Source organism: Rattus norvegicus, chromosome 15 (assembly GCF_021556685.1).
Source record: "Rattus norvegicus strain SHRSP/BbbUtx chromosome 15, alternate assembly SHRSP_T2T, whole genome shotgun sequence".
NCBI lineage: Eukaryota > Metazoa > Chordata > Mammalia > Rodentia > Muridae > Rattus > Rattus norvegicus.
The window spans coordinates 99,741,674-99,769,395 of NC_141548.1; the positions used below are offsets into that span (position 1 = coordinate 99,741,674).

Sequence of the window (27,722 nt, forward strand, 5' to 3'; positions counted from 1 at the left end):
ACAGCATAACTCTTAAGAGAAAGGAATCATGTATTCACTGGAGTCTCACAGGAGGGAATGAATCCAAAAGCTATTAGTAGGGCCATTTAAGATGGACTTTGTTTAATTTAGACATTAGAATTTTCTTGGGAGTGTTTATCATATGTGTATCTCTTTATTAAACATGGCCACACCTCCTATGGTTTGAAAGTGGTTCTCCAGCACAAGGTATCTTAGGAAATAAAGACAAGCCTTGCTTTGCCTTTATCTCGTAATTGCTGTGATCTGACTTTGTAAGAGAATTCTTTACTGAGGTAAAGAAAAGTTCACCCCAGTTTGCAAGACTGGTTCATGTGGAATTTATAAGAATGGACTGACCAGCATGCCCTTTTAAAATTCCTTAGTTAATCTCTTTATTGAAAGCTGCTGGGCTAGTTGATTAACGAAGTCTTATGGGATGGCTGCTTTTAGTGTCATACAAATGAAGCTGAATTGTTGCTAAGTAAATCACTATAGATCAAAGTGCTTTGTGGTCAGAGCACTGCAGTTAATTTTTTTTTTCATTAAGTTTTAAAGAGAAGGTGAAGGGTTGAGGAATGAAACACACCAAATTTGACATCTAAGATGCCCATTTACATCTGTGCGCTTCTTTGACCATGTGATGTGAGTGTCTGGGAAGGAGTGAGGCAGAGAAGAAACGGGCACAACAAAGCCAGATCAGTTGATACTTACTTCCTGTCCTATAATTGCTAGGTTCTTCCTAGCCATTAAGAAATCATTAGGCCTTTAGGAAAAGTTCAAGGGTCCTCTGAGAAGCTAAAGCTACTTGTCTGCTTCCTTCTCTACTCTTTAAAATCTCTGTTCACAGCATTCTCCTCAGTAAGATGTATACATAGGACCTTGGCTGTTTCCTGCCATGTGGCCTTGGGGATGTAACTACAAATTTTAGTTATATTTAGTTATGAAATTCGATACTTTGACTTTTTTTTTGCACCATAGAAGTATAAAACTTTATCTTCTCGTGTGTTGTCCAACAGGTAACGTAGTGCATGCACATGTTTGGGTAGAACAAATGGGTGCGTGCAGTTCTGATTTGTCAGATTCAGGTGGTAAATGGGAAATATATATAAAGGATGGCAAAAACACACAGACTAGAGATGAGTCCACCATAAAATCCCGCATGTGTTGCAGTATTGTGGGTTGGTTGGACTTGTAAAAATTTGGGTACCTCAACCAACCAGAGCTTCCAGGGACTAAGCCACTACCCAAAGACTATACATGGACTGACCCTGGACTCTATGAATATCCTAGTAAGAGCACCAGTGGAAGGGGAAGCCCTTGGTCCTGCTAAGACTGAACCCCCAGTGAACGTGATTGTTGGGGGGAGGGCGGCAATGGGGGGGAGGATGGGGAGGGGAACACCCATATAGAAGGGGGGCTTAGGGGGATGTTGGCCTGGAAACCAGGAAAGGGAATAACAATTGAAATGTAAATAAGAAATACCCAATTTAATAAAGATGGAGGAAAAAAATTTGGGCACCTCGATATGGAAATTTGTTTCGGAATGACGTAAAAAAAACGTAGTCCATGATGTCATCCTAAGTAAATACTGTAAGCAGTACCATTTCTTTAAGCTTGTCACACAACCTCAATTGTTAGCATATTTCATTATGTGTATGTGGTGTGTTTACACACATTTGAACATAAGTACTCATCTATATACTCACATACAAGGGCTGGAGATTGACGTGCAGAGCCCGCTCCCCCCCCATCACTCTCTACTTTGCCATCTTCCTTCCATCCTTCCTTCCTTCCTTCCTTCCTTCTTTCCTTCCTTCCTTGAGGCATGGTTTCTTATTGTACCTAGGGCTCAGCACATCAGCTTGAAGTTACAGATGCTCGAGTGTCAAGGGTGCAGGAAGCAGCTCCTGGCTTATAGACGTATGCTAGGGAGCTGAACGTGGGCCTTCAAGTTTGTACAATGGGACCTTAACATCCTGAGCCACTGCCCCAACTCTTTTAGCAATAACTTTTTTATTTGATTCATTTGGTTGAATTATGGATTAGTGACAAATTAAAATTAATACAGTATGTTAAAATTTTCATGAGTAATAAAGATGGTGGTCAAAATGGGACAGGATTGCATGATGGTGACACTCATCTGGTGATGTCTTTGGGGACAGGTAAAGAGGATCTATGGGGCATCAAATTAGATCAAAATAAAAGACTTCATCAAGTTTTTATGGAAGTATGTGTGAGCAAAATAAATTCTTGGGCAGCAAACTAATTTAGGAGGTGGCCTTATATTGCATTAGATCAAGTAACTGACCTAAGTGTGGGCTTATTTATGCTAACACAGCTGGGTTGGAAGGAATACCATGGTCCCTGACCATTTTCGAGTTTTGTGGTGACATTATTTTTAACTTTAGTGGCTTCCTGATGTGTCAAGATACTGCTGTGGATTAGCAAAACTCTTTATTGTGAACTTGTAAAACACAGGGGATACATTGACTTCAGTGCAAGCTACCAAGGAAGCATTCTTTCCCTTTTTACTTGAATTTGGTGAGAAACGGCTTACTGAATACTGGTGCTGTCCAAAGAAATCAGAAGCTGCTGGCATCTACTGCCTGTCATGATGTAGTGTGAGCAATCCAGACAATCCATTGTTCCTTAGAGTGAATACACTTCCATTGCAGAATTCTAGTTCATGCAGTCGTGCAGTCAGGGGCCTTCCATCCTCATGTTTCATCTTTGTTATCTTACTTTAAGACCCCTGATGCTCACACAGCTCACCCAGGTGCGGGCGAGTCCATGGAAGTGATGGATGATTTGAGTGACCGAGGCCTGCCAGTAACTGTCCAGGGAGCACAGGAAAGCAGACTCTGGGTTATCTGGTGTGGAATTAGAGATTCCATGAGATTCACCATGCAAGAACCAGGAGCGAGGTTTGAACCGGTGTGAGCAAAGCTTCGGGTTCTTCCTTGGAGTATATACATGGAGGGAAGGCTCTGAAATACTCTACAGTTGTGGAACGCACGATTGTGCATTGCAAATGTTCTTTTAAGCATTGAATTGTGTTGTTGTTTGCTCTCATGTAGTGCCCTGTAATATTCATAACTTATGGATTTACAGTAACTTGAACTATACTGAAAAAAAAAGAGTTTGCATTTATGAGCTTGTGAATACAAACTGAAGGTCTCCGTGACACACTCTATGTCTTCTAAGTACTGACTGGCAAGCTTGAGCCATCTACTTGCAAGTAAACTGCCAGTAGAGACAGATCCTGCTGTGAGCCCCAGGCCTGTGAACCTGAGATCCCTCTGCCTCTGTCTCCTTTCTGTGGGGATTTCAAGCATGTAACACAGTCCTTAGCTAATTAAAGAAATGTTTTCTTTTTTTTTTTTTCAGTTTTAAAAGAAGGTTTTGTTTATTTTTTAATATGTGTATTACAGGAAACAAAACACAAGAGGGCAAGAACAAAGTCACCCAGTCACAAGCAGCTCAGCTCGGTGTGTCGTTCTAGATCTTGCAAAGAAATGTTTTCTTGTCCTGCTTGTTTTTCAACTAGCATATTGGGAGTGGCGGGCAAACATAGTCTGTGTGACTTACCAAAATCAGAATATTTGTCATCAAATTTTGCGTTGTGCACCGATTTAACAGTTTTAATGTACATGAGCATTCCCTACTGCAAAGCCAGCTTGGTAATTACACGTAAACAGGACATACACAGAGATAGCCACATATAATGATAACATTAAGAAAACAAAAAAAATTTGTAACTTTTATTTAGACCTATCATTAGTCAGTTTATAAATTAAACTATTAAATAGATTTAAAAAATAACTTTACCTGGACCTCATTTTTTTTTTAAAAAACTGTACTTCCAAAGAGAAGACTCTTCAGAGAAGCAAAATAGAAAATTTTACATCTCGAAGACAGAGAGCCTAAACTTGTTGCCTTAGTAAGAGTCTCTCTGGCTTCAGTGAAGAGATATTCTAAGCAGAATTTGAGCTGAAATTACTCTCAGTAACCCATCCACGCACAGCAGGATGAAGCCAGGATTGGAAATCCAATGGTAACTTCTCTCCAACCCCAGTTAATTTTTTAGGGAACAAACATCTTTCAGTATTAGGTGATCAATGCAGATTTAACATTCAACTTTTAACTTTCAAGCCCACCGAATAATTCAGTCCTCCTCCTTGCCTCACTTCCTTGTATGCATAGATTCATAGACAAGAGGATGATGCATAACCCTCCCTTTGATTAAAGTATCATCCATGGCATTCATGCAACTTGATCCATCACTCGGTTGTTTGAGGAAACGGTTGGAAGCAAAGAGCTGAGCTAGTCTCTCCATTTCTGATCAAAGCACAGTGAAAAAGATTTTATATTTTGGTGATATTTGTGATAGACTACAAATGTATAAAGCTAACCACATCTCAGTTGGGCAAAAAATTCTGTCACACTAACTATTTTGCCCACTAGCAGTGAAGAAAAGCCATACAAATTTAATGACTAGAAGCCAGAATTACATTTGTTCCTGTTTTGGCCCGTTATGCTTTCCCGTAGGGTTAGAGCAAATGAGTCCTCACACACATGGGGGACTGCTTCTCATTCTGTGGAGAATATATAGGTCGCCAGTGTCACCGCTGCGTGTGCGAAGTAACATTCTGCTTGTATTTGCCTTTGCTCAGAAACCGTCAAAACCCAGGATCCAGTCTCGTCAAGTGTATCCTCAGCGGAGTGATGTACTGTGGTATTTCTCTACCTATGTCCCACATATTAGACTCTTACTAACAATCTAATTTGTGTCGTTGCTAGTTCAGAAGAGGCATAAATAGAGTCTTTTTAAAAAACTTTCTTCAATAGGTACTTGAAAGGAAGTGTGTATTTGCAAATCTGTCAATCGGAAGTGAGGGGAAGTGTGGATTTTGGTCTCTCTCTGACCATGCTGGCATTTTTCGCATGTAGAAGTTGTCAAATGATACCAGTGGTAAGAATGCTGTGAGGGAAAATTTCAAGACTCTTGTTCAAATATTAATTAGTTTTAAAAAAATGATCTTGCTTTGTATACAAACCCTAATGAGCCGTATTCATTAAGCAGCTTTTCTTCTCTGCAGGCTGCTCCAAATGCTGAGTATGAACGCCCTAGAAAATGCACCTGATGATGATGAGTTCAATGTAAATTCTGTGTGGGATTAATTTGTCAGACCAACCACTGTGCAGATACATCAATGCTGAAGAAATGCCTTAAGTTTACTCTTAAGGAAATACTTGCAGAATATCAGTGAAATACCTTGTTGTATAACAGTTTTTTAAAGGTGTATTTATTTGTTTGTTTGTTTGTTTATTTATCTTTTTATGTATGTGAGAACACAGTTGCTCTCTTCAAACAGAGGGGGGCGTCAGATCCCATTACAGATGGTTACATGTGGTTGCTGGGAATTGAACTCAGGACCTCTGGAAGGGCATTCACTGCTCTAAACAGCTGAGGTATCTCTCCAGCCGTGGATATCAAGATTTTAAAAGGGTATTTAACTTAGTTTAAAAGAGTTTCTTAGTTAAAAAATGTTAATTTCTTTTTATCAAATTCCTTATGAGAGATAACACATTCTAATTTTTCCTTCCTTATAATTTCCAATCTTTTGCTAATCCCATTATATTGCAACTATGTTCTGCCAAAATCTAAAGATGATTTAAATTGAAGCTAGTTCAACATAAAAGTTAATTAGTGAATTATACTCAATCATTATTCTGTAAGCATAGACATTTGTCTAATATTGGGCTTTGTGTTACTGAAGGCACATATTAACTAATTCTTTTGGGAAATTTTTTTGTTCTCTATATGGATTTTTTCTTTTCCTTTAGCTTTCTCAAAAACTTTGGGAGTTGCTTTTCTATTTGTATATTTGAAATAGGATGAACCTGGAAATAAGAAACATCAGTATAAAATATAATCAGTTAATTGTTGGATTTTAAAAGAACACAAACCTTTAACTAATTTAATAGCAATACAAATATTTTGGTTAATGTTCTGAACCATATTATTAAGAACACATAGTGGTTTGCTTAGAAAGATAATTAAAATTCAATGACCTATTATACTTAATTTATTTCATGATATTAAGAATATGAACATTCATTTTCTCACTAGAACAGATTGTAATAAAACTCAGGGAGGGGTGAAGGAGACGATGGCCCGGGTTCAGTCCCTGGAGCCCATGTGAAAGGCCAGGTGTGGCATTTGTCTGCAAACTCAGCACTCTTAGAGTGAAGTGGGAAGTGGAAACACAGAAAGAACAGGAGAGACCTTGACTCAAGTCAAAACAAGCACCCAAGACAAATGATTCCCCTATCTGCAAAGTCCTACGACCTCTCATGGGAAAGTTATGGCATACGCACACAGACACACAGACACACAGACATACGTATAAGAGAGAGAGAGAGAGAGAGAGAGAGAGAGAGAGAGAGAGAGAGAGAGAGAGAGAGACAGAGACAGAGAGAGACAGAGAGAGAGACAGAGAGAGACAGAGAGACAGAGACAATCAGAACACACTAAAAATAAATAAAAACAAAAAATATCCACAGAATTTTCACTCTATTTTAGACTGCTACCCTTAGGAGAATAGGTTTACAATATATTAAGAATATAGTAATTCAGTTTTTCCTTTCCTATCAAGCTGACTTTGAGCAAACCTATTATATAAAAGATAACTCTTTTATTTATGAATCATATTTAATGAATTGTATTGATTTCATTTCCAAAAGAAGTCATAAAGTTAGAAACATCCACACATTTATAGACACAAACCTAGAGAAGCAAAAATGTATAGAATTCAGGAAGAGTGTAGGCAACCTGGGGGTTTCGGCCGAGAGCCTCCGTGTTACAAAATAAATCACCAATAAAAATACCCTAATGGGACATTTGAGGAGCATAATTAGATGCAGAAACTAAGACATTTTCTATAATCAAGCATTATAATTATGCTTAAAAGATATCCAAATGCCACTCTTCTAAACTTGTTTGATAGGCAGCCACTGCGGTTCCTAGGAGGCAGATAGTAATTGTCCCCATTCAGAGTAGTAATTTATTGCACGTTGAACAAAATGAACTAATGTTATGTTCTCGGTGATTAATATTGCAGATACTTTCTATAAGGTAAAATATAAGATTAAGAATAATGCACTGCACAACTCAATCAATACTAGTTAAAGGCCAGTATTTGGAAAATGCTTTGCGACTGTAGAAAGGCGCAGTGCCGAAGAGGCAGGCTCTGGTGTGCTTTATTTGCTCCAACTTCCCTATGCCGTTGACATTCATCCACGGTCACACAGGATGGGTCTGCATAGTTAGGTGACAATCATTTTACACTTCAACCCATTTGTCTAGAAATGGTTCTCAACCTTTGTTATGCTGTGACCCTCTAAGATCATTCCCCAGAGAAGTGCTTGCTGACAGGAGTCAGATATGGGAGCCTCCTGAGAGGCTCTGCCAGAGCCTTACTGGTGCAGATGAGGATGCTTGCAGCTAATCATTGGAATAAACAAGAGGACCCCAATGGAGGAGATAGAGAAAGGACTGAAGGAGCTGAAGGGGTTTGCAACACAATAGAAAGAACAACAAAATCAACCAACCAGACGCCACCAGAGCTCCCAGGGACTAAACCACCAACCAATGAGCACATATAGAGGGACCCATGATGCCACTCATGTATGTGGCAGAGGATGGCATTGTCCAGCATCAGTGGGAGGAAAAGCCCTTGATTCTGTGAAGGCTCATTTCCCCAAAGTAGGGTAATACCTGGGCATTGAGTTGGGAGTGGGTGGGTGGGAGTGGGAGCGTCCTACAGAAGCACAGGGAAGGGGATGGGAGAGGAGGGAAAAGGGATAACATTTGAAATGTAAATGCATAAAATATCCAAGAAAAGTAAAATTATAAAAAAGATAGTTCCTCAAATGCACATGACAGTTTGACATAGGTGTAGGCAGTAGCATTTCTCTCATTCTCATTTAACATCAGTCTTTACATTATTGAGTTCACTGCACGCCAGAGTTTATAAATCTATCTAAGTTCTTAAATGGGGGAAAGGTAAAGCTGCTGCTTTTGTAAGAGTCCACGATTAATGGTAGACAGAGAATAGACAAACATTTAATGGCCCATTAGCAAGTGTGTGTTAGTAAGACGGCTATAGCGAGGAAGGTCTAGAGAGCACATGTGTGTGTGTGCATATGTGTGCAGCGTACCTTACTGGAAGAGTGGCCATGCTCATATCATCACTGAGCACTTCATGCAGGTATCAGGGACAAACATTCTAGGTATAGATAGCATCATGTGTGGAGAGATCTTGATGACATTTTAAAAAGCAATAAAAAGTGTTTATATACCTGGATTGTAATGAAAGAAAAGAGCAGAAAGGGGTCAGTTTGTAAGAACATTCTGGAAGGTCTTGTGAGATCTTTTTTTTTTTATTTTAAGTGTTATCATAAAATAACATTGAAAATTAAAAAAAAAAAAAACTAGCCAGAGCCAAGGGCAATACAACACAACAGATTGCTAGACAGTTAAGAATGAGAGATGTGGGGCTTCACATTAAATTTTATACTTCTCTATCAAATATATTTGTATGCCCTTATACACTACTAAAATGAAGAACGCACGAAAGAGATGGAACTAGAAAAACCAATTCGTTTTGTATCCCCTTCAGGACTCGTGTTATTACCTGTATTCTGTTCCTCCTTATCTTCTAACATGTGGAACCAGCCAGAAACACACCCTTTATGTCAATGAATGCCCGCGTTGGTGCGGTACAGCAGGAAGAAAGGGAACACGTGGATCGTTTGTTCTCATTGTAAACGAGTCAGACCGACTCTGAAGTGTCCCAGCAGGCAGAGGTGTTACCCAGATGCACAGTAATACGACTCTAGGACGGCCGTGATTGAGCAGCTGTCAGGACGTAGGCAGACACCGCATCGGGAACGATGAGGAGGCTGCTCCATTCACCCCTAGTTTTCTGTTACTCAAGGTGTGGTTGCTGACCATTATCTGGACCTGCCTAGAGATACGAAGCACTGCCCCTGAAAGATGAAAACACATGGAGCTAAGGCCGTTGAGGCAAAGGTGTGAATGAATGATGGGGACCCTGACTATGTTTTTGGGTGATAGCTTGTTAATGTTTTGCTCGTAAGAGGATGGAGGATGATAACTAGAGTGCTTTTTATTTCAAAAATGAAAAGTGAAGGATTTCATAGATAGGTTGGAAAACAGAAATTTGGTTAGAAACCACGTTTGGCATCCGGGAAAGAGGGGGATATACCTTGTCTTTGGCTACCAGGAAATAAACAAGAGATAATATTTAGAATATAGTTTTTCATTTCCTTAATGAGGTACCAACCTTTTTTCAAACAATTGAATTCTGGCAGGAATTTGCTTACATTCCAGCTTTATGAAGCAGAGCTACAGTACTGCATTATATGCAGAGGGCCTGGGTTACACCCACGCAGGCTTATTGTCAGTTCCGTCTCTATGAGCCCCCATGGGTCCAGGCTAGTTGATTCCTGTAGGTTTTTTATGTGGTGTCCTTGACCACTCTGGCTTTGCAATCCATGCTCACCTTCATCCAGGGCATTTCCCAAGATCCAGTTAATGTTTGGCTGTGGGTCTCTGCATCCGTTTTTATTAGCTACTGGATAAAGCCTCTCAGATGACAGTTTTGCTAGTTTGCTATCTGCAAGCATAGCAGAATATCATTGATAGTATCAGAGGTGAGCTCCCTCTCAGAGCATGGGTCTCAAGCTTAGCCAGTCCTTCATTCTGCTCTATCTATAACTACTGCATGTCCTGTAGGCAGAACAAATTGTGGGCCTAAGATTTTGTGGCTGGATTTGGGTCCCCGTCCCTCTGTTGGAAATCTTGCCTGATTACAGGAGATGACTGAATGATTTAAGCTTCCCCAATTGCTAGGCGTCTCAGCTAGGGTCACCCTCATAGACTCCTGGGAGTTTCCATTGTCTCACTCATCCCAGCCTCTTCTCCAGTTGTGTCTCCTAGTACTCTCTTCTTGCGTCCTCTCTCCACCTCATCCCTCATGTTCTTAAACCTACCCTCTCTCCAACCCACTTCCCTCCCTCTATCCACCCCCACCATGATGTCTAATCAGTTTCTCTCCTTGTTACTCATCTTCTTTTCGTGTGTAGTTTGTAGCATGCTATGGCTCATATCTACTTGTAAGTGAGTTCATAGAATGTTTATCTTCCTGGGACTGGTTACCTCACTCAGGATGATCTTTTCTAGTTTCATCCATTTGCCTGAAAATTACTTGTCATTGCTTTTAGTGGTGGAGTATTACTTCATTGTAAACCGTGTTTTCTTTATCCACTCTTTGTTTGAGGGACACCTATGATCAGAGAGGCAGGATGGTTCAACACATGAAAATCTGTCAATGTAATCCACCATATAAACAAACTGAAAGAAAGGAAAAGCCTCATGATCATCATATCGGCATCATTAGGTGGAAACACCTTTGACAAAACCCAACCTCCCTTCATGATAATGACATCAGGAACACAATAAAGACAATATCCCCAAAACTCATAGGCAACATTAAATTATAAATGAAGAGAAGCCTACAGCAATTCCACTAAAATCAGTCGTGATGCAGAGCGGTCCATTGTCTCCATTCGATGCAATATTGTTTAGATTTTGTAGTTTTGGCTGGAGCATCAAAGGCTAAAGTAGATCAAGGGAATACAAATTGGAAAGGAAGAATTCAAAATATCGCTATTCACAGATGGATATTATAGTACACATAAACGACCCCAAAAATTTCTACCAGGGAACTCCTAGAGTAGATAAACACCTCTAGCAAACTGGCTGAATACAAATGGTCCACAGTTTTTGCAAGTAATAAATGTGTTTAGGTGGGATACGCATCGTCCTTTCAGAAGACTTCAAGTAATTAATCCTCAACTGGTTGAAAGTCGCCCCAGACCACGAGTAATACAGAGAAACATAGGACAATGCCTTTGTCTGCTGGAGACTCAGAGTTCATGATAACTTCCTTGAACAAAGTATGTAGCACAGGTTCTGTGCAAACATTGATTTTGTGCCGCTAATAGCAAAGACTCCCATGAATGTGAGTCAGGAGGCAGTGAAGAGGGTGGACGGCATTTCCCTTTCAGGCATGACATATGCTTGATTTCCAAGGTCAAGGCTTCCTATTTGACTGCCAGCTTTCCCAATTAGGAAGCCCCAGAGATCATTGCCTGAAGGTTGTTCAAGCTGCAGAAGCATTCATAAGCACAAACACGTTTTCCGTCCAGCAAAAGTCACTCTAGTTGACTGAATACAGTTTGTTATCATAGAGACTTACCCATTAGCTCCAGGCAAACCCTGCCAACAACATTGGTATTCAAGACAAAAGACAGCCATCAGTGTAAATTCTTGTCTACTATGCAAGGTGTATCTTTTGATCTTTTCAGAAAGAGCTGGAAAATTGGATGGTATTTGCAAGAGCCTTTCAGCTGAGAAATGTCAATAATGTAATCGTGTTGAGACCAGTGCACGGAATTGACTCGTTGGGAGATGGATACAGGTGCAAGGATGAACTGTGTATCTGATTATTATATAGAAGCGAGTTTCTGCATGAGATCCTAGGTTGCTAGCCCACGCCAGGAAGCAGCATTACGAGACCGTGATGAATGTTCTGAGCACATTTCAGAGTGGCAACTGCACATCTGGAGCTTTCCGGAGATAGAAATAGGAAAGTCAATTGCCCTGTGCTGTTTGCATTTGCAGCACATAACCTACCTTCCTCTGCCTGGTGGATAATCTCCCGGCTATAAAATCAACAGGTCATTCCATTTCCCTCAGAGTGAATCACCCTCACTGTAATCCGGACCTCTGCAGGTGGAGTACCTGGGGTTTTATGTTCATTTTCATAAGTTGAGTTTTAAGTTTTAAGGTTTTAATATGCTGAAGGTTGTGCTTCTGACCTAATGAGCTACAAGAGAGATCCCCAAAGAACAACAATAGTCCATGGAAACTGGGGTTTACCACGCTCATGTGTACATTTTGGTTTGACTTTTTCTCTTTCTACGTTTGTTTAGAATTTTGAAGAAATTTGTTTCTTATCTGTGAACAAATTTATCTGTAAAAATAAAAGGGAGAAGAAAAACAGGATGCCTACAGCATGACTTTATTTAATACTTAACTCTACCTCCAGGAACAGATAACATATTTGGCAGTATTCTCCAGATAAAATATATTTATTATAAAAATGAATATTGTAACATTGATTCACCTCTTTCCTTAAGGTGCAATAGATTCTGCTCTTCCACATGTTCGTGCTTTCTGAGACGTTGGACTCTTGTGTTTTTGACTAGGAAGTGACGGCTTATACATAACCTGTACACGACAGCTGATCCTCCTCAGAGAGAAAGATAAGATTGCAATCTTGATGATAATATTAACTTTGAATATTTACACTATTGTACTGCTAAGATTTTTGTAATTGCTTCTCTACGTTCTCTTATTTAGTTCTTAAAACACTCTTGTGGGCACAGTTAGTATTGTGACCACATGCTCGGGAAAGAGAGATGGAAAGAGACTGAGTAGCATAGTACCACAGCCTTCGTTGGTGAGAGCTGTATGAGTTCTGAGTCCTGACTCTAAATTGAGTGCTGAGTGACCTACCTGCAAGCAATCAGTTAAGATTTTAATTCACAAGTATTACCCGTGGAACTATAAACTTGTTACCAAATTCGTATTTCTTGAAGATTTCCTATCAACCGCCAGTGTTTTTTATTTTTATTTTCTTAATTTTATTATTTATTTATTTATTTATTTTTATTTCTTCCTAACAAGAGAGAAAATGTTAGGAGACAAGTTCCTCCCAATGTTTCTTTTCATGTATTTTAGGAATTTAAATTTAAGGTTCTATTGATGACCCATAGTTATAGCCCAAGGATGAAGGCCTTAGGGATGGGGCTTTGACTGCAGGGGCATCAGTTTGCTACTATGTAATAGATTCTGACTGAGGATTTTAACTGAAAGATGCAGTCTTAATGTGAGTCACCCTGAGACACATGGAGAAACATTCAATATAATATTAGTGTCTAACAATATTGATTTGGGGCTGGAGTGACTACTCATGGTTAAGGGTGCTAACCACTCGTACAGAGGATCTGAGTTTGGGTAGCCAAGCCCTTACCATTTCCATCAGAATTTTCAGTTCCACGAGGTCTGACACCCTCTTCTGGGTTCCACTGGTACCTGTCCTCATGCACAGCCACACATATACATGTATTTAAAAAATAATAGAACTAAATCTTAAAACATGTTAGTGCATTAGATAGGTGTAACTCAGTGGTAGAGTACTAAACTACTATGCATGTGGCAAGAATTCTATTCTTCTTCACTGTAACTTTTTAAATAAAAATAAGATGTTGAACCAGTTTTGCACCACTTGCCATATTGTGCTAGCTTTGTTCCCTTAGCCCTGTTACTCAGGCATGGGACAAAGTCTCTGTTTCCCACCTTATTTCCAGTGTGGAATATAATCCACAGCCTGACTCTTGTTTTCCTTCTGGTTAGAAGTATCGAAAATAATACAGCTATAACTTCTATTATATATTATATATGTGTGATTGCATTTATAATCATACAGATATGCCAAAATTCTGCACACAGGAGTAGAACCATAGGTAGATTTTGAAGTGCTTTGGAAACATGGAAGGGGCCTGTGACACTGTAGACTGCAACTCAGAATGTAGCTGCGAGTGAGCGTAGACATTCAGTCCATGTGTCTAAAGTCAAGTCTGAAGTAGAAGATACTATAGCATCCTTGATTAGGCTATAGGTAGGTGTAGCATCCTTCATTAGACTGTGAGTAGGCATAGCATCCTTTATTAGGCTGTGGGCAGGTATAGCATCCTTTATTAGGCTGTGGGCAGGTATAGCATCCTTTATTAGGCTGTGGGCAGGTATAGCATCCTTCATCAGGTTGTAGGTAGGTATGTCACGGTTCATTAGACTGTGGTTAGGTATGGCATCCTTCCTTTGAATTCTGGGTAGGCGAGTCTACTTCAACATGGAAGACTTTCTGTAGACTGTCTTCCTGCTCACTGGAGAAAAATGCACAACCTTTGACCATTTGCTCTTTTCATCTCTCTGCTTTCCCATCTTTGATAAAGGGCAAGTACCTGGGCCAAGAAAACCTACTCAAAATTTATACATACTGGAGGACAAATGAGTATAAAGCAAATTAATTTCCCACCATTACTTCTATATGAACACAGGATTTTCATGACTGAACCCAAGTTGTTGATGGAAGAAGGACATTTTTTTCTTCTCCCAAAGGAGATGCTTAGGAACACAACAGTAAAGAACATCTTTTCTTTTTGAGAAAGCCTGAAAGTGTTTATTATCATTCCAGAAGTGTTTGTCTCCAATTCAATAACATCAGGGCAGCGTAGAGTGTCTCCTACCTATCAGAATGTAGAGACCAAAAGTCCATTAAATCCTCAAATCTTCCTAGAGACACAGAAGTCAAGCATAAGGATTTAGACACCAGACAAATGTTGGACTGCCAGTCAGAGCAATCAGGATGCTTGCAAGGGATAGATGGGAGTCAGAGGTGGCATTAGAGGTACTGGCCTTCTGTATAAGCATCTAGAGTCACAGAGTGGGGTCATGAGTAGGTAAGAGAGGCAGAGCACAGAAAGTCAGACGCAAAAGAGCAATAGTGGACAAAAGGTCACTATACAATAGCCCCAAATAAGTGCCGCTTAGAGCTGTGAGTGCCCGAAAACAGCCAGAGGACTTAGAAAATATTCCATAGCTATTGCACACGGTGTGTGAAGAAGAATCTGACACCTACAGATCAGAAGTGTGGTAAAAGAGAGAACTAGTGCCTTTTCTACAGTTGATACTAATTTCTACTCGTTGGCTCTCTGCCAGATGGAGACCTGTGGCATGAGTAGGATGTAACTTATGCTCTATGTTTAATAGGACATTATCCTGCCTCCAAAGTCACCTTTCATCTTCATACACTTCTTAATGGAGTCTGCAAGAGGACGCTGGAAAGCACTGGGTGGAATTCAAGGCAGTTGTGAGCTGCGTGGCGTGGGTACTGGGAACTGCAGGTCGGGTCCCCTGGAAGAGGGGTGTACAGGGTTTTAACAGCTGAGCCACATCGACTCTCTGAACACTGTTTATAACTAAGTACAAACTATATTGTACATTCGTGTGTGTGTGTGTGTGTGTGTGTGTGTGTGTGTGTGTATGCATGTATATAGAGGTCAGAGAACACCAGTGTGGACATGAGTCCCTTGGTCCAAAGTTTAACAGAGGTTCTGAACCTTTGTTGTGGGCACCTTTACCTGCTGAGCCATCTTGCCTGTGTGATTCACTTTCATATATATATATATATATATATATATATATATATATATGCATATATACACACATACATATACATACATATGTATATATATGCAAACATACATTATATAGTTATATATTCACACACAGATATATATATATATACGTATATATACATATATACATATATAATATATATGGCATATGCAAAGTTCAACTCTATCCATAGTGTCTCTATCACTAATCTCTCCCTCATTTGTCCTCAAGACTCATATGGCAGGAACCCTGAGAATGTGGACTTCTTTTGCTATTGAATGCACTGTCTAGTGTGTTCTCTGTTCTGGGTTATGGGCATCTGGATTGATTCTGAAGTGTTTGATCTGAAATCTTGCTGTGTTTTCTTTTAAAATTAAGAAGAAAAGAGCTTTCTCTGAACAAACATCCCTTCCTTGTGACAATTAGAAACACAGCTTTTGTTTTAATAGGAGTAAAAGAGAATTTATTCTTAACCACATGAATGGCCTGGCCCTGGGATATGGACTCAGGTGGCCTTGGATAACATATCCTACCAAGCACGAGGTTGTGTGAGCTTTTAATGCTCTCAAAAGAAAAGAGGATCTGAAATCCAGGCATTTACTAAATACGCTTCGGGGGTGAAATCTGATAGATGGGTCTCACCAATCAGGGAGGTCTCTAGTGGAGGTTTTTTAGACTATCTCGGGATATCTTTACTTTTGAGTTGAGACAGAGGGGTACTCGCAGTCTGCTAAGTCTACAACCGTACAGTAAAATGAATTTAGGGGAGTTAATGATTTGACATGAGTGCACTCAAAGCAACTGATCATCTAACATGGGATTGGCTCTAGAACCGCATGCTACACCCCAACACCCTACCATCATGAAAGTTCTCCCAGTCCATCGGTCTGCAGAATCAGTGCAGGGTAGCTCTGTCAGAAAACCTCAGCCCACATTTGGTGCTATCCAGTCTTCTGAGCCTGTGATTGTCTAAAGGTGTGCTTCTGCTCAGGCGGACCCTCCTTAGCCAAAGTCTGCAGTGAATGACCTTGCTCCTCCCAGAACCCAGACATCATGCCTCTTCTTTGTTTAGAACTGATGCTTCAAAAAATGCCCTTGCTATGCAGAAGCTAGAGGAGCCAGTTTCCTTTCAGGGTTGAGAGAAGAAATGCTCAGAACTTATGACTTCTGTCTGTTCCTCCCACATTAACCAAATGCCGGACGGAAGTTGGAAAGCTTCTTTAGGAAGCGCACTAACCCTGCCTCTGTCCCTAATTCCTTCTTGCTGACTCCAGAGTCTAAAGAATGTAGCACCTTTCTGCCAGGTGAAACTCACCCTGTGCTATGAAAACTCCCTCAGAGAGAAGTAAGGTATAGACTAGTGCATGCCTTCAAGCCATTGATGTTACTGTCATTCACAGGAGACTTGGTCATTATTAGCTATGCAAATATGAGAGATTAATAATCTCCTTTCATTGCAATGTCCATCCATTTAATTAATGTTTAAAATTAGCTTATAATGTATTGTGGTTCCTGCTGGCATTTCCTGGTCACATGGACTATACACTGTTTTGTTTGCCCCTGCTCACTGTACTTCCCTATCCTCTCCTCCCTAGGCTGAATTCTGAATGTGTAGTTGTCTTACTGAGGTCTGCTTATTTTGCCTAACATAATCATAATTTCCATTTTACACATGTCCTTGCAAATGTCACATACTCATTTCTCTACAATGAGAGGATAACCAAAGAGAATTCAGCAAAGCGTAGAAACAAACTTGCCCTAAAATATAAAGAAAAATTTCATATATTTTGCTTCTGCTGACACACACTAGTGTTTACACACACATATACGTACTTATTTACTCATATATGTCACTGGTGCACCTGTAGAGTTGTCATAATGTACGTTTTTCTGTACCTGGCTAATTGTCCATGCCTACCTGTACACTGCGTGGTGAGATGTGGGCTCCTGTGCTTCTGTGGAGCACCGATGCTCACACCATTCTGCTCACACTCACTTTGCATCTGTCCTTGGATACCCCATTGTACCCATTCCGTACTTTCCCCTTGTTACTATTGTTCTCTAACTACGTTGCCTTACTTCCATGTTTTCTGATTTCTAGATTTTCTCCATCCATATTTAACCACCACCAGCAGCAAACTCTGCCATTACCACTTGTAACCTTTGGTGTCCTACGTCATGGCTCGGGGTGTTGGGTTGCCTTAGTCAAGTCTTCAATGGGACCCCCACAACAAAGTGCAGGTCCATCCATCCAAAGAGGACCTCTCAAGTGTTCCTTTCTTCTCTCGCATAGTCAGTCCCCTTACTGTCCTTTTTGACAGGAGCAGTTGACATTGTCCAATCTCAGGGACACAAATGACCTTGTATCTCTTTCTCTTCAACACCTCGTCCTGTGGTGGCAAGTTTCATTGATCTGGCTGTGTTCCCTGTCTAATCCTCAGTCTGTCATTTCTAACCCAGGTTCTTACTATTTCACTTTGTTTTGCCTTTTAGAAAAAAATGACTTGATAGCACCAATCAGAGTTCTGTGTCCATGATTTTTAATCACACAATGTTTATTTGTTCCAAATATTATAGCTTATAAGTCCATCAGCGAGTTTCCAGGAAAATGCTTACTTATAACATGGAAACATAGTTCCGTGAGGGTGTCCTTCTTACAAAGGGTTACTGCACATGACTATGTATTTTGATAAACTATGAAATTGTGCTTTTAGAGGAAAATGCATCATAGTTATCCTAACAGAGCAATTATGTTTCTGGTTTGGCACCAGGGGAGCTCCATCTCCTGATGATCAGGTATGAGGTGATGAGGTACTGCTGTCCTTGTCTTCGTCAGTCAAGTTCCTATTATGGTTTTTAGCTCTTCTGGAAGCTTGTACTGTACTCATGTGTACTGTACATGTGGCCACACAGGGAATGATGGTTGTGTTTGCTTTTTGACTCTACCCTCAGCTCCAGGCAAACCTAAGGTCCAATACGTAATACAAAAATGTAAGCGAGACAGTCCTGCTTAGACTGTTGCTTATTCCCAGGCTTTGCGCTTTACAGAAGCATCGTGCCGATTTACCCCAATTCTGTGTCACAGAACAGAGGAGAGCAACCCGAGCTATGGGGGAGAGATGGACCCTGTAACTCTCACTGTTGCTTGCTTAGTTACTGTGCAGTAGGTCGCCATTTTCTCTCCAGTGAGTCTCCCTGAAGTAATGCTTCCTTTATGCAGTGTGGTCTTGCTCTGAAGTAAGGTGTAGTCATGCAGTGCGTTTCTCAAACACATGACTTACCTCCTGTGTGTAAGGATCCCAGCCAACCTTACATTCAGTCTGTGAAAATTCACTGAAGGCAAGTGGACGCACTCGGCCGGACTTCTACTCCCGGGCATGTACTTCTCTGCTAACAGAACAAAACACAATTAACCAAGTCATGATGGAGCACCGTGTCATCACAATGACATCTCCAAACCTGATGCTACTGATAGGGGTTTTATTAGTTAATTAAATGTGTGCAAATTACATGCACTGCTGCGGATAATGTAGAGAAGACATGCATGCTTCAGTGGAGTCAATTTCCTCTCTGGAAAATTATCACTGCATTAAATCACTTGACTTTCTAAAACAAGCCAACCAAACTTCTCTAATTATACTTGCTCTGTATTTCTATCTGCTTTCCTCCAAGGTTAGTTTAGTTCTGGCTAGTTTTTGTTTATCTATTTGTTTGGTCGTTTGTTTATTTATTTAGTAAAATCTCTGAGCCATAATTGGTCTACACACAAACAAGTGACCGTGCCATTTGTCTACCACTCTCACGACTTCGGCTCTTCCTCATCTGTTCCTTCTTAATGGACCAAGCAAATCCGGCAAACCCTCCTTTCCAATTTCCTGTCTGTATTCTAGTTTATAATGCTTTTACTCCTTCCCAATATGGACTCTTTAGTCACTCGTTCTACTACTGACTGTCTCTGAGACGCATTGGGTGTGGTTTGTGATGTGGCCAATGTACTGCTGATTGCAAGAGAGACAAGGGCCCAAGGCTTGGACGTGCTTTTTATTGTTTAAGCGTCCAAACTGAGATGTTTCATCATCACAGGGAGCACTGCGTTGTTTTATAGATGTTGCAGCACCAGGAACAGATGCAGAAGCACTGAGCGTTTGGGACCCTTCAGATTGTAGCTTTGGAAATACTCACAAGCAAATTGGCTTTCTTGAGAAACAGCACTGATTCTCAGGTACTGCCATGGTAGAGCTTTTTAAAAATCACAAAGAATAGCAAGGCACAGTCTCTATTTCCTTACTCATGGGCCTCTGCTCTCTCTCTCTCTCTCTCTCTCTCTCTCTCTCTCTCTCTCTCTCTCTCTCTCTCTCTCTCTTCCCCTCCATTCTTTTCAGAGATTTGCTCTTCTGTTGGCTGCTGCTCTCTATGTTATTTAGTTATGTCTTTACGTCTGTCTCCTTTTTCTTTATTACTTTGCTCTGTCTTCTTGCCTTGGCTTGATTATGTCTTTGTTTTTGTTTTTTGTATTTTTTGTTTGTTTTGTTTTTTGGGGGGCTAGCGTATAATGTGAGACTTAAAAATAAACAACTAGTGAATGCTTTTAACGACACAGAGCTTCTTGCGGATCCTTCCTTTGCTCTGTCACCCTCTATTTTGCACAGGTTCATGTGGTCATTTTCCTTCCTTTGCAAGTCTGTGAACTGAAGAGTATACACTGTGGGGAATTTGCCTAGGTTTCAGGTTTTCCATTTCTTTTCTGTCATTGAATTCTGCTTTGATAGTTAGAAAATATACTTTGTGTGTCCCTACTTTTTAAGTGGACATGGTGAAGTGTTATGGTTTGAAATAGGGTCCATCTCAGTACACTCTCTGTGTGTTTGGGAGACGGCACAGTCTGGGTTGTTGTGAATGTCTAGAAATGAAAAGCACCTTCCTTATGTTGATGATTCTGCAGAGTCCTTCTGATCCTTGATACTTTCCTGGCATTTGCTCTATTAATTAAGGACAGAGCATTGCTTAAATATTTCACTGCCATCATTGCCTGATCTCTCCCCCATTTTCTGCTTTTACTTCAGATGTTGTTTAAAGCCCTGTTTGCTTGGTATGCACACATTTCCAGTTGCCTCCCAACTGTTGTGGCTTGATTTTTCTTTTTTTCGTGAGCAGTGCCCACCTTATTTTGTAGAATGTCAGTATGGACATATTCTCCCAAAGGAGCAAGGGACTATTTTTCGAATTTACCTAAATGGCACCCATTATTCCGTCGTTCCCTGGCAGCCTTTCAGTCCTGCCCACAGCTCCATGGGTAGATGCTTTTAAACTGGGGAGGAGACAGAACACAATGTTGTATTCATTATTCCAGACGGTTGACATCCCACTGAAGTGAAAACTTGTTTTCAAAATTTAATTAAAACCCCAGAATCAGCATGCCCCATGAGTTCTTACATAATAGAAAGGTTTTTCAACTATCTGGATATGTTAAAACCTTTTTGTGATCAGAATATCTTCCTCTAAATAAGTAGACTATCACTACTATCATACCCCTATTTATTCTTTACATAGGAAGCAGAGAACACAAATTCCCAACTTAACCATATCCTTTGATTATCTTTTAACAGAATAGTTTTAAAAATATGCTAATCATTAGACATGTTCATTAACATATTCAATGAGCAATGATTTTTTTTAGTTGTTTTTGATTTTTAAGTTAAAAACAGAGAGTGTCATAAAGAGAGATTGTTAAGTAATAGGAGACCTAGATGGAGACCAGATCTGGGTTAATCACTAAAGAGGTTTTCTCCGCTTCCTCAAGAAGCCTGGTGTTATATAAATGTGGCTTTTGTCAATCGGAATGGAGCATGTGAGCATCTCATAGTCTGCCACATATGAGCAAATCTTGAAGCTTTATCTTAAATGTGTTAGTTCAGACTGTGGTCCAACTTCTACTAGAGAAATGAAGAATAAGTGTGGTTATTGTTTAAGAAACATTTTAAAATCAGTTATCATTAGGTTATAATTCTTCTCTTTATAGAAAATTGAGAATGGTTCACTGCATTACACTTTAATGTTCACATAAATAGAGCAGTAACATTTATGTCCACTGTATAACCATACGTAGGTTTGATACACCAAAGGAGCGGGTTTGTAGAAGCAAGGAAGTAGGAGGACACTGATGGATGGGGAGCTCTTGCTTAGATGATGTTGACAAAGCAGTCTACACTCATACGGATCACCAAGGGAAACACTTTACTCTGAATTTCAAATCTCGATGGCAATTTAATTTAGTTCTTGCCATCTGCATCATGTGTTTCCAAAACCCAGAGTCATGGCTAAAATGAGTAATGATTTTTGATGTAATTTGATTGATGTAGATGGTTGGGAAAGAAACAGCCTTAGAGTGGACATCCTAGAGGCACAGCCAGCAGGTAAGTACATTACAAAGAACTACACCAAATGGATTTCACCAGTCAAGTCTCTCTAGTTCACGTGTTGAATAAACTGTTAATATAATACTCTGAGATAATCCTGACTTTCATTATCTAATGATGAGATTCGGATAATAAGGAAACCTATAAACGCACAATGACAAAGCATAGTAAATCTTCATAGAAAACCCACATTTTTCTTGAATTTTTTTTTAAAATTTGAAATAGCAATAGGCCATTTCTCCTTGATTTCTTTCCATTTAACCCACAAATAAGTTACAACATATTGAATAGTCAAAGTTCACAAGACAGTTTTATGCCTAGTGTTCTAAAGGAGGAAGAAACAGCAAACACATACACAGAAATAATTCAATATCCACTATCAATAGAACTGTTGGGAACCTGAGCACTATGGTGGGCAGAAGGAAGACAATGTCGGCCTGTGTCACACAGTATTAAGTCCCCAAGAAAGTCCCAAGCTCATGGAGCTGCTTGTGGGCAAACGAGGCTCACAGGAAGGACCTGAGGCAAACCAAGAGCATGAGAGTTATCCTTTCTTTAGGATTGTCCCCATGGGTTCTTATCATGTCCAATCATCTCCTGGGATTGCAGGCTGCAGACCCAACCACAGCAGTCTCATTGGGACAAACATTCTTTCTATTTGCTTATTTAATGCCTTATTTCTGACTTGATGGACATAAGAATTTATGTTAGAATTAGATTTACAGGGACTTTGGTTTCATCATTTTATTTCTTCTTTCATATGCTGTGGTGTACGTGTGTGTGTGTGTGTGTGTGTGTGTATGTGTGTGTATGTGTGTGTGTGTGTGTGTGTGTTACACACATTAGGCTTTATTGTAGTTATCTTACTTGTAGTCAGGTACTGCATACCCAGCTAATAGTCATATAGAAAGGGGTCTATAGCAATCAAGCAGCAAGTTTCAGCTGTCTTAAGGGAGGCAGAAATTACCTTCCCATTGAAGAGACAACATGTCCCAGTGGATCTGCTCAGTTTCACTCCTATGCCAATCTCCGCAGACCTCGAGTCCCCGTCAATGTTTTATTATTTAGAAGACTGGAGCGACAATGGGGAGAAGCTGATAAAAACTGTAGTCTGATATGTAGGCAGGCATTGGGCTACACTTGCAGTCATTGTTGGGACTTCAGGCAAGCCAGTGAATGCCTCTGTGTTTCACTTAAACACAGCACAATTATTATGCCTAGATATTCATTTTGGTGTTTTCCAATGTAAAGTCATATATATCCTATCAATTGTGTTGCAGAACCTTTGTAAGCAGAGATAGGTTTAACTGAAGAGACTTTTTAAAATCTTCCTCTCTTGCTTTTAGGAAAACAATACATTAGCCTTTATTATACAACTCAATAATCTGTGTAGTTGTGGCATCTCTTAGAGGGACTTTAGTGCAGATGGAACCTTAGAAATTCAGGTATGTTATCATTGGTGAGATGGAAGTCTACCCGCCTGTTGCTGAGAGGCGAGCAGTAGAAAGAAGATAATGGGGAAATCATTTTTGAAGGACACACTAAACGACGCCTTAATTTTTCTATAGCTTTGTTAAAGCAGACAGATGGGTGGCTATAAACAAAACATCTTTCTATTCCCTTCTGAGACATATGCAGGGCTGTCCTTCCTTCAGCATTGCCATGGAGCTCTGTGTAATTAGCTCCAGAATGTTAGCCAGCCGCCCTGCTGTATGTGTCTCGGCATCTCCCTCTGTGGTATATAACAGTACAGAAGTGACATTAAACCTAGCACACAATGGTGTTCCGACAGCATGGAACCACGCAGACCCAGCTGTTTCTACTGGTGATTCTGTTTTTCACCAGAGGAGGCTTTGGGGATGGATGTAATGAATGGACAGAATTCTGCTGACGTTTAACGAACCCCAAGTTAATGGTTTAGCCCCTTTTTGTCCATTTAAATGCAAAGAAATACATTCCAGATTATACTGAAATAAACACATCCTCTTCTCACTCTGAGCCTCTGCCTGCAGATTTAATCGCCTTACTTAGTAGGGAGTGCTTGACTTTGCTGTTAAACTCTAAACATGGAATTATTCAGAGGCTAGTTTACATTAGCTTTTATTTTGGCATTTTCTTCTTCTGGTAACTTAAAGACAAATAAACTGAGAAAGGAAATGAGTGACAATACACACACACACACACACACACAGACACACAGACACACAGACACACTACCACCACCACCACCACCACCACCACCACCACCACCACCACCACCACCCGCCAAAACCACCCCTGTGATATGTATGTGCGTATGTTGAACCTGGGAGACTCTCACCATCTCATTTTCTTAGGTTGGTGTATTACCTATGATAATACTCAGGAGTAAAACTGCAGTCATCAGGATAGAGAATGCATGATGGAGAAGTGAGTTGCTCCACTGTGAAATGTTACTCCTGTGTTTATGCTCAGGACTGAACACTTGGGGTAGGAGATCCTATTGGTGTGTCCCCGTCTCCAGAGAAGCCTGGTTCTCCCACACTCAGTATTTCTTAGTTGCCTATAGTTCTTTGTCGTGGGGGGTGGAGGGGGTGAGGTCCCCCAGACACCCTTCTTCCTTAAGAATATTCATGTAACACTAAATAATGAGAAACAGGGGGACATGAATGGAAGAGAGTGGGGAAGGATATACGGGAGGGCTTAGAGAGGACCAAAGGGTATGAACAAATCGTGCCATTATAGCCTCAAAGGAAAATGTAGGCTGGAGGAACAATTACAATCGCATAGTTAGCTCTGTGGTCAGTTTCCTGTGTTTATCCTTACATGGCATTAAGTAAATAAACTTTATGTCTTTATTCTCTATTCCTTTTTTTGAAAAAAAAAATGGAACCCAAGGACAACTCAGAATCCTTCACGTTTTGTAGAACAGGTGTCAGCAGCAACGGACTGAGTGTTCAAAGTCCAAGCTATGTCCTGGGACTTCAGGACATTCAGGTACAATTGCCACCCACAGGAAGTCTTTACTCTACTGACCTAAGGAAGTAGGCGGAACTGAGGTTGCTACCAGAGCACCTTAGGACAGTCTCTTAGAACTCAGAAATCAATGTCCTTAAAGATGTCTGTGCTGGTTTTAGTAAAAACTCAGGCATTTGGAACATGTGTGGCGAGCGATACAGTCTCTACAGGGCATCTGTTTATCCAAATGGATTCTTTGTTCTGGGAAGTTTGGGATTATAGGACAGATGTCAGAAGAAAACTCACCTTAGGAAGCCTGGTCAAGAACACCTTCGGTGTTAATTAATTTTACAGTTGTGCAACAGGAGGAGATAACAAAAACATAGCCATTTATGAAACTACTACCTAAGATGTTTATCTGAAATCGTGTTCTATGACTGTGAGTCAATTCTCCATGTTCATGTTTTGCATGGCAATGCATAAAAAACCCTGCAGAATGGGTGCATGGAAAGAAAATAAAGACAGACAAGAGGGATCTTGACTTTAATACTAATAAGACTTTTGGAAATATGGTATCCCAGCCACTCAATACAACTTCCTTCAGTCTCTTTTTATTTGAATATTAGGTTGAGTTCTGTGGGTAAGCAATGAAATGAAAATGTTAAATAAATATGGTAATTTTCAAACCTATCTTCTTTCTAAGTTAAATATAATCTTGTGCTCACCCTTCCTGGTGTTTTACTCTTGATATATTTAGTAAGATATGAGGCAAACGGAACCCTCATTTGAGTCTTTCCTTGCAGAAAAATGATTTTCTTATTCAAAATGAGCCTGTGTTCACAGACAAGAATTACATCATGTTGCATCTGGTCTTTGATTTTTTTTTTTTAGCTCCAATCATCCTATGTTTGAGGAGTACAGTGGATCTCAATCAGTGATGATTTAGTCATTGATAAGCAATCAATTCTTCTATTAGACTGCCCCTTTAATAGCTGCCTGCCCCCTTCCTGTATTCTTTGAAATCCACATTAACTCATGCTTCGTAAATTAAAGATAGCTTCTCTCTAATATGGCATCAAACCTACTTAATTATTCATGAATTATTATTTTCCTGATTATTTTTCTAACTCGGATGTAAATGACATTAAAAGTCTAGACTATTTTTGGAACTCATAAGAGCAAACGAAGAGACGGCTTTAATCCAGGTGAACTGGATTTGTCTGTAGAAGTATGGCTATCACACAGATAGAAGAAATAAAGTATTTCAAGAACATAGAGCACTGTTTCAAAAGTTGTTGTTTTCTGACAGGCCCAGAGAGAGAAGATATTTAAATATCAAGGGATGGGACATGGTTAGATATCAGGAAGTGGACCTCTGAGTAAGTTGTAATCTTTTGACCCTTCCCCATACCACCCACAATACACACACTGTGGGAATGGGGACTCACTATAAATCTCCCTGTGTCTTTCTGCCATGTTTTACAACTAGAGTGCAGAATGGCTGGTGTTATCCTCCCTTTCCTTTTAACAGATTAAAAGGCCTTGTGGCCAAAGGCCATTCTTGTTGTATAGCCTATCCAACATGGAAATGGCAATTCTGTTCACTTCCATTGTCCCTCTTTCATGGCAGCATTCTGTTCCGGACCAGTTTACTTTAAAACCTCCATTCACTTCAGAAGTTGTGTCCAATGGAAAAGAGGACAGAAATGCTTCTTGTCTACTTATCAGGTCCCCAAAGCAAAAGGAAAATAGAGCTGATCAATGCAGGCATCCTCCCTTCTATACTGGACAGTAGATCTTATTAATTCTGTTTGATTTGGGGGTATTGAGCTGACGGTATGGTACCTGGTAATCAAGAGGATTGCTTGGGATGTTTAAGACCTCGTTGATGTGATCATCCAAGAAAGCAAGGGTAGAAACATGGGATGAACACAGCAGAGCTGTGCAGAGCTATGTGTCCCAGAAAAGACGTGAATCAAGAACTTCCCACAGAGCTTGGTGCCAGGAGAGAACCACAGACATGGAGCTATTTATAGTCCACACAACTTTTGGACTTCCCATCCTGGACTCATGAGCTCCGTGCGAGAGTAAGTTGATGGCAGCATTAGCAGTTGTTCAGGGCAAAGGGTGGAAAGGATGTTGATTTGTTTTAAGAATAAATATGTAAACCAAAGGAAAAAGGAGGCTACCCCCATGTTTACAGCCATGCATTAGTAGTAGCTGTGGGGTGGACTCCTCTAAGCCTAGAAAGGACTCAGGACCCTGTAGTTACTTGTTTCACTTCAGTATGCTGTAAATGGACTCTTAAGTGGATTTTATGATGAAATGGATTTAAAATATTTTTGGTTGGGGTATTCTTCCTCTCTGTCTTACCCAAATATCAGGCTTGATATCGTATAATTATAATATCAATCATAATTGTTACTAGACAACTCAGGAAACTTCGGACAGAGGTCTGTTTTGCAAAAGAAGTACCTATGGTAAAGAAATCAAGGAGATGGGATTGAAAAGTTAAGCAAATGTCACCTTAATTCAAATAAACTGGCTGTATTTTCATGGAGAATAACATTTCCTAGTGACCATCTTTGAATGTAGAATTAAATTCAATTTTCTTCTTTTATGACTTATGCGCTATTTGCATTCAAAAATCACTGTCTTCTTTGAACATTCTAAGGTATTTTTAGTATCTTTGCTCAACCTTCAAAATACTATGGTGAGAAAAATACAAATACCAGGCATTTACTAATTATTTCTCCAAGCAGAGGATGGAGCATTAATTGTATATTTTTGAAATCAGAAATGACAAAAGAAGTTTATTCTATTTGATGACTTAATATTTCCTTCTGGATAAGCATCAAACTTCAAACTATGAAATAAAATTCCAGACCATGGACTTATATCTGTTTATTAACCTTTCTTTTTGTCTTTTTGTATATGGTGCCTGGGAATGGCAGGAGGAGTGAGCATTGACCATG

At 40.0% G+C, this 27,722-nt stretch overlaps 1 protein-coding gene across 1 annotated transcript in view; it reads left to right on the plus strand.

Moving 5' to 3' along the window:
- Window positions 1-27,722, plus strand: part of Gpc6 (glypican 6) — a 999,201-nt gene that overhangs the window by 87,876 nt on the left and 883,603 nt on the right.